Here is an 8627-nt window from a genome sequence, read left to right as displayed (position 1 = left end):
GGACAGCAACACTATCCTGTAAGACTCAGGAATAAATACAAACAATTATTTGTGCCTGTTACAGTGCTAAGCTATGCTAGGCTAGGCAAGGCAAGGCTATGCAGCCTGAGCCATTACAGCGCTGTAAATAAGCCAATAAAAGCAGAGCTTTTTTCCCCACAAACCCCTGTTTCATTTTGAGACAAAATAACAGGGTTGTAAATAGGCTTGTAAATACAAAATATACTTAATATTTGCATCAAAGAGCAACATAAAATATGCAAGATATGCATTCTATGGTCTCTTTAACGTTTCTGTAACATTGGTGATATTAAGTCATATTTCTCTATTCACAAATACGGAAGCTTACGTCACTTACCAGCTCACTTCTGATATCAGTGATCTATCACTTGTTGTTGCGGTTAATGGAGCTGTAGTTGGATTGTCTGATACGTGGGCTCAGTAATCAGAGTCCTGTTCATTATCAGGCAGTAGGACAGTGATGTTCTTCGACAGCTTGACATCAGTCGCCTGCTTTTGCCTCGTAGCTCTCCGCTTTATCTGGATTGTACCAGACAAGTATCAGCCTATAAGAAACACACTTCCCAGAGGGGGATCATTCAGAGTCCATCACAACAGAGTGCTGTGATTATGTTTATGGAATTTGATTATTCTGACACAGACAGATGGACTGCTTGTTGTGGAGGAGGGTGTCGCTTATTAGCTTTACCAGTTTAGTCTGACTGAATGGCTGCTTGGACCAAGATCACACAGCTCGATCCAACAGCGAAACACACTGACCAGAGAGTCAAACCGTGAAATAGTGCTATGATTTCATTCCTGGTTGGGATTCACGCACCAAAACCTGTAACAGCAAATCTGAAGCCACTTTGAGAAGCGTGGGACAACAAAATGGGTTAGAAAGTGTGATCAGATCCATACAGAAAGCAGATTTATGGCATTACATTGTTGGCGTCGGATCAAAACCTTGTACTTCTGAAATGCCAGCTTCTTTTTACAGAAGTAAGTACAGTCAGTGTAAATATACTTAATTCCAAGTCATTTTAAAGCATTTCTATTGGTCCATTCATCATGTAAAAGGCAGTTGCGAGACTCAAATTCAGCAAAAATGGCCAAATTGAGATAAAAGCATTCATCAAAAAATGCATTCATCTACTTTAAGTTGCACCTATAGCGGACACACTGCTTTTCTGGTCCTTGCAGAGAAGTATTGCCAATAGAATAGGACGTTATGGAGTAGATAAACATGAAGCTATTGGCACCATGCCTAATCTCAGGGAAGGGCAAAAAGAGGGATGTAAAGAGCGATATAAAACAGAGGTATAAAGCTTCCCAGCATTGTGGAACTCTGTTCTCTGGAATGAAGGTTGGTGCTCCATCCGTTATTTTTGGGATCAGTTTCGGAGTTGGGGATAAGGTGGGGTGATGATCATCCAATATCCTGACCTCATGAAAGCTCACGTTGCTTAATGCAATCAAATCCTCACAGCAATGCTCCAGTAGTATCGGGTAGAAAGCCTTCTTCCCTGGACAGTTGGGACAGTTACTCCAATCAAAGCAGGATAAACTCTTTTTTTTATTGCACTTGATTTCGGAGGAAACAATAAATGAGCAGGTGTCCCAATACTTTTGTTTATGTGCACATTTATATTTTGAAATATATATCCTATTATATACAACCTATTATGATATATGAGCATATATATATATATATACACACACACACACACACACACACACATATATATTTCAGTATGTGATGAGGTGAGGTAGTATCTGAAAGGGTGGATTCAGGCAAGCTCTTCCAGCGATTAATTAATCCTTTACTCTTCTCATCGTGACTCATCTCATATCCATTTTTGGTATTGATTACACCTCTGGCAAGGTACCAAAATATGAGGGCAAACATCAAGTGCATGAATATAAAAACTAACTCCCTTATATTCATATCTCCGAAGACACTGTTTACCAGGAAAGTGGTTATTTGTCCTGTTTGTGTCTCGTCCAGAGGACTGCTTTAACCAGGCTGGGGTAAATGTGGTTGAAAGACTCCTCTGAGTTTACTCTGTGTGCTTAAACACAGTGGTTAAGTTTTATGAAAGTCTTCCTGAATGCTGAGAGCTGTACGTAATTCATTGTGCTACTGCTGACAGTTCTGGGGCATCTTAACTTGGGGTGGTGGACGTGGTGATGTTGTTAGCAGTGCTGTCATTTTCTGCTGTCCTCTCTTGTCACATTTCCAGGGTGGACTTTATTATACTTCTCTCAGTATAATCACTAGATTAAGGAGAAACACTTACGATTTTTTCTTTAAATAACAAATATCAATAAATGCCAGTTAAATGCTGATACACAAGGAAATACAACACTTTAGGTATATAAGTAAGATGTAATTAAATATGCTTCCAGTCATTCATGCAACTCCTTATCCACTTCTTCCGGTTTGTAGTGAGCTCTGGGCCTACCTGGAATTATTGGGCACAAGACAGGAATACCCCTTGGACAGTGCACCAGTCTATTGCAGACTCACACACCCATTCACTCACATCTAGAGACAATTTAGCATCTAGCCAATTCACCTGCTAGGTGAGATGAAGCCAGAGCAAACCCATGCTGAGAATGCACCAACCCCCTCACAGCCAGAGACTGGAGCAAGGATCGAAACCCACAAGCCAAGGCCCCTGGAGCTGAGCAGAACACACACTACCAGCTGTGTTGCACACTGTGCGATTTCATGGTAAAAACACACTCAAATTGTTTGATTTATTATTGTTTGATCAAGCAATTAAGTGCAATATTACTATAACCCTTTTTTCTAACAATATTATATCTTAACATTAGCAATATTTGAAGGAAAGCAGTCAGTTATGTCTTTAGGAATAAGATTCAAAATAAACATGTTGAATTTATTAAAGGTGTTTTAGAACTGGCCTCTGAGCTGAATTACCCAGCAAGACCTCAGAAAACACCTTTTGGAAATGCTGTCATACAGATCTAGTTGGATGTTGGATATTCTTGTAAGCCTTCATTAAAGTTGCAAACATTTGGAGAATATAGTTGGAGGCATGTGGGGATGAGCTGTGATCAACACACTGAAAAAGCAAAGGTCTGTTGGTGTATGATTTTTTATTTTACAGTTTATAAAAAGACATGCAAGGTCCAGTTTATCCAAAAACAGAAAAGATTCACAGGACCAATTATAACTATATATTACTCTGTGCTAGAAGAATGATGGTTATATATATATATACACACACACAATGTGAACATTATTTTTTTTTGGAAAGAATGTAAAGAACATCAGCCAGATTTACATTATATCAAAAAATAGCAAAAGTTTGAGATAGCAAAAACATTTAAGGTGTTAAAAATACAGCAACGTGTTTGTGTGTGTGTGTGTGTGTGTGTAAATTATGTATTATGAGTTACATTCATTTTACATTCTGACCTTTTCCATTTGTTTTCATAACAAGAAACTATTCAGTTTGTTGATACTATTTGTTTTGATACTAAAACCTAAAGGGTGTTTTTCTCTTTAGCATCAATAACCTTGAATCCATTTAAAATTATAATAACATCTCTCCTCTTCCGCATGTACATACAGATGGCATCGTTCGAATGTTTACAATCTGCTTTCTGACAAAATCCTCCACTTGATCAAAATTGGATTTGTAGGGCCTGGCTGACCCTGTCTAACTGTTCCATGCACACTCAAATGACTCAATTTCACCGTTTCCCTGATAGACAAAGTAAGCACTCAGCGCAGTCCTAAAGTGTCCAAACACACTAGGTGTGCTTTGTGATGTAAATCAGTGGAAAGTGCACATAAATGCCTGTTCGGGAGGGTTCTGTGTTTCATGCATAAACAATAAAGTCAGAAGATTAAAAGCATAGATAAAATGCAAATATAACTAGAGCTTAAAGTGTGTAAAACTGGTCTGCCCCTCAAAGTGACTCTTTTTATGTCAGATATCTCTTAGCACAGCATTGATTACGGTTCATGGCAGTTCACGCACATACTTGCTCTGCAAAGAAATGACATCCCTGTAGCAGATGGGCAGGTATAATCAAGACTATTCTGACAGAAGTGTCCGTGCCCCGGTTCCTTCCATATCTCCTCCTGTTCAGCTCTCTCTTTTGTTAGTGCTGAAGCACCTCACTCCTCTCCAGAAGCCCTGGGCCCATCAGGGTCTATAAAAAGCTTCCATCTCATGAAATATAGAAGGGAGTTCAGGATTCAATTTTATGATTCCTATTACTTCCTATTGTAATATGGCTAATTACTCCTTGCGGTGTCAGAGCGCTTTAGCAATCATCACATGCCCTCACCGAGCACAGCTTTAGCCAAATGGGCACCGGAGGGGGGGCAATCAAGCATTTCATTATTGTAATTATGTAGACTTGTGATTTACCTTCCAGAGGAGAACGGTCTGACTCCTACATGTCATTAGCCCCCTGGCACAGGAGTGAAAAAATGTAAAAAAAAAAAAAACAAATACGAGAAATTCTGAATAGGTATTACTAATGAAGTTCAGAGACGGGACAGAGGCCGATGCCGTTTTACAAGCCTATTTACAACCCTGTTATTTTGGCTTACAATGGAACACACCTTTTTGTTTTGATGGTGAACTCCGGAAACAACGATGAGCTCTGTTTTTATTGGGTTCACAGGAGCCATGTAGCATAGGGTAGCATACTATAGAATGATATAGCATAGCTTTGTTTTTGCCAACAGGGCTTGCATGGTTCTAACTTATGGTAGTACAAACTAACCCAAGACTAGCACAGGCTAACCTTAGCTATAATATTTTTATTTCAAACTAAGACAGGATTTACTGATAGTGTAATAGGCTACCCAGCTGTAGTGCAGCTGATTATGTTATAACTGCCTGAGAGTCTTCGGGGAGTGAAATCAGGATGTGGGTATGAGATCTGTGGAGGGCTTCACACCAACTGTGGCTGAATACTTTACTGGAATATCCATACCTAGATTCTGCCTACAGATCAGGCAGAATCACAGGAAGCAGACAGGAAAGGACATATCGGTACACTATTCGGATGCAGGCATAGATGGATACAAGCAGGTTCAAAGAGCATGAGTTTATGTGGATGTTGAGTTAATATGTTGGGTGGAGTGGAGCTTCAAACACGAATAAGTTGCTGGTTAAGACTATGTTTAATTCATATCTGGAACTGATACACATCCAATTATATCCATGCCAAAATTGCCAAAGCTGGAAGATGCCTTTAAACATCATTATTGCTCCAAACTTTGAATTTTCACATCCTTTAATTAGAGGCTTCAGTATTCAACCGCATTGACATTTCCTGTTATCTACTGCTTTAAGGATATTGTCACACTGAGTCCCCATGGCCACCATTGTAACAGGAATGTCAATATTTTTTTCCTCTCACAACACCTCTTACCTGACCTTTCCGAGATCAATTTTTTTTCCAAGAAAGGGGTAATTTGTGCTGTGGAGACAGCGAGGCAGCTTTCTCTTGTTTCTCACTTTGCTTCTATTAGCCAAAGGATGCATGCTATTCTACACTTGACTGGAACCTGCACTATAGTAAATTTGACATGTTATATGTAAACTGCAAAACATCAAGTTAGGCCACTAACATTAGTCCTTAGACCTTAGTAGTTAAGTATAATGTTATTGGTCAGTGAGTAAACCTTGTATATTAGCTGATCTTTAAATGCAGTTTTTTTTGCAACAAGCAATTTTAAAGGGCCCATAACCTGCATTTGTTTTGCATTGTATTTTTCACCCTGACGTCCACTTATAACATTACTCTGGTTTAAATTGGAATAAATAAGTTTTTGCATGAATATTGCTTATTCCCTCTTTAAACTTCAAAAGTGCCATTGAATTTGTAATTTGTTTATAGAGCACTTTACATTGTATATATATATATATATATATATATATATATATATATATATATATATATATATATATATATATATGAAATATGTACATATATATATAAAATACAAGTCTATTTATATATATATATATATATATATATATATATATATATACATAACCTGGCATTGTTTTTTTGTTTTAGCACTGTAACCAGACAGTATTGGTATTATTCCAGAGTCTAACAGGATAGTGTTTCTGTCCTCTCTGAATTCTCAGACGGTACAGTGTGCAGTTACCTAGCAGAAGAGATTATGACAACGTCTGGTAGGGTTAGCTTCTAGCCTAGCACCTGCCTCCTAATTTCCCACAAGGCTCTTACTCTGGTTGGCCCCTCTCCAAGCAATCAGTCAGTACTGTTACATAACAGCTTTGTTGTTTTGGAATTGAGTCACTTTGAGGTCTGTTTTACTAACAAGGAATTTACTTTTGAAGGAGGAAACAACAATATTTTAAGTGTTTAAGGGGGTCAGGGTTTGCTAATTCCATGTACTGAACACTCAGTATTCAACTATGCAGAGGTAAATACAGTTTTCCATTCTAGGCTACTGTTATGTTAAGGATGCTGTTTTTGTTACAGTTCCTGATATATGTAAATTAGCTCTGTTCTGACTGGCTGGTCTGTATTGCATCACAATTAACAAGCAGTCCAGATTGAGACACTCGCTATAACTGAGGCACATACTGCATAGATAAATGCAGTGACTTTTGTGACATCATAAAAACAGTGGATGTAACTGTATGGATTGAGCACATGATTAGAAATGGTGTATACATAATGTACATATCAAAATATCAATTTTACATTATATTAACTCTTTAAAATGCAGTTCCTAAAGTATGTGTTGTTTTTACTAATTAAAAGCCTGGCAGAAATGACAAAACAGACTGCCACACACATACACACACACACACGCACACACACTCTCTCTTACACAAACATGCACTACCACACACCCCCACACTCACCCACACACTCTCTCTGTTCTCAAAACTTGCTATCTCGGTGCTGCATCTGTTCTGAGCACTGACCACCACCGTCCTCCTCGGGTCTAAATTTGTCAGCAGGGTTAAAAGGAACAGAGGGGGCCGAAGCTGGGTGGGAAGAGATGGGCGATTAGTTGTGAGGCTGAGTCAGGCAACTCGGGGCTTTGTGTGTCAGAGCAGTATGGAGAAGCCAATGAAACACATCTCCGAGGGTGTCATAAACTCCGCTTTATTGCCAGTTTGTGTTGCCTTGCAGATTAAGTTCAAAGAGAGATGGCTTCTCTTCTCCCTCCATCTTAAATCCTGTTTCTATTGGGTTTCTTCTGTGGATATATTCTCAAGCCGCTGTGAAATATCCCCCGAGTCAGCAGCTGCAGGGGAAAGACTGATTGTATAGGGCAGAGAGGATTACTCCCTTAGGGCCTGCTTAACCCTTTGCGCTCTGTGGAGAAATAGTCAGAAGGAATGTTTGCATTGGTTTCCTTCAACTTTAATACCTTCAACAAGACAGAGTTTTCACCAGTTGACCAACTGCTCATTAGTTTGTGTCCCCTGAGTCACACCTTGGTCATTTGTCTTTTTATACCATCCTGTTTTACCATTAACAACCTGTGGGTTTTGTCTTTGTGGAACCAAAAGAACCAAATATTGTAAAAGGCCAGTAATCAATGTCAGACACAATTGTAGCCTACTGGACACATCAAAATGACAGCAAGTGTCTAGTGAAATGCTAAATGATTTATTACATTTTATTGGTATATAAAAAAAAGCTATATACAGGGAGGCAAAAGTAAAACTAATAATGTTCTATTATATTTAATATATGTCTCGGTAAATGGGTAAATATACTGACCCCTTAATCAGCCTATGGGAAAGTGTTGTTACAAACTTCTATTACCAGAGAATAGTTTGAACATAAGTCCCTGTAGTTACTGAATAATAAACCTGCATTAAGGGGTTAATGTTATTTTCATAGCTGCATGGTTTTAGAGGTGTTCTACATCTTCAGCCTTCTTGAAGCCCCTTGACCACAACATCCCAACCACAGCGGACACCTGTGTCCCCTCTGATTTTTTTAAAAACTAGCCAACAGTTCTTTTCAAACTGCTGCCAGTGAAACACCAGGTCAACACGCTTAGAGAAGAACACCAACCATCAGTTCTGTTTACAGATGTCTGCATTGGCTAGCATTGTGCTGAGCGATATGTAGAGTGGGACATCATGGATGACCCACCTCCCCACCCAAAAATGTAAGGCCCATCAATGGTTGTGGTCTCAGTGGGGATATCCTGATGATAGATTAGATACACACATCACTGGGGAGCCCAATTGTGCTGTCTTATAGACATATTGTAATGCAATACTCTGTACACAGTATATGTTAACTAGTTAAACTAGTGAGAATCCAGCTGGCCACCAACATTAATAGATGTTATCTGGATGAATGTAGGTTGTAATGCTGGGTGACCAACATTTAATGTTTTCTTTGACATCATATTGATATAAAATAAGAACATTTAGTGGAGAACCAACCAACAACTAAACAAACATCCACAACAACTGCTAAACTCATAATGTTAACATCCACACAATGTGAAATTATAACAATGTTAGATGTTGATATGTAGTTGGTTTTAAGTCATGGTGGTAGGTAACCAAAATTCAACATCTGTCTAAAGTTGAAGCTTAATGTCAACCTACCATTGT

The sequence above is a fragment of the Salminus brasiliensis genome, chromosome 13 (genome assembly GCF_030463535.1).
Source record: "Salminus brasiliensis chromosome 13, fSalBra1.hap2, whole genome shotgun sequence".
Lineage (NCBI taxonomy): Eukaryota > Metazoa > Chordata > Actinopteri > Characiformes > Bryconidae > Salminus > Salminus brasiliensis.
This window is presented reverse-complemented; position numbering follows the sequence as displayed.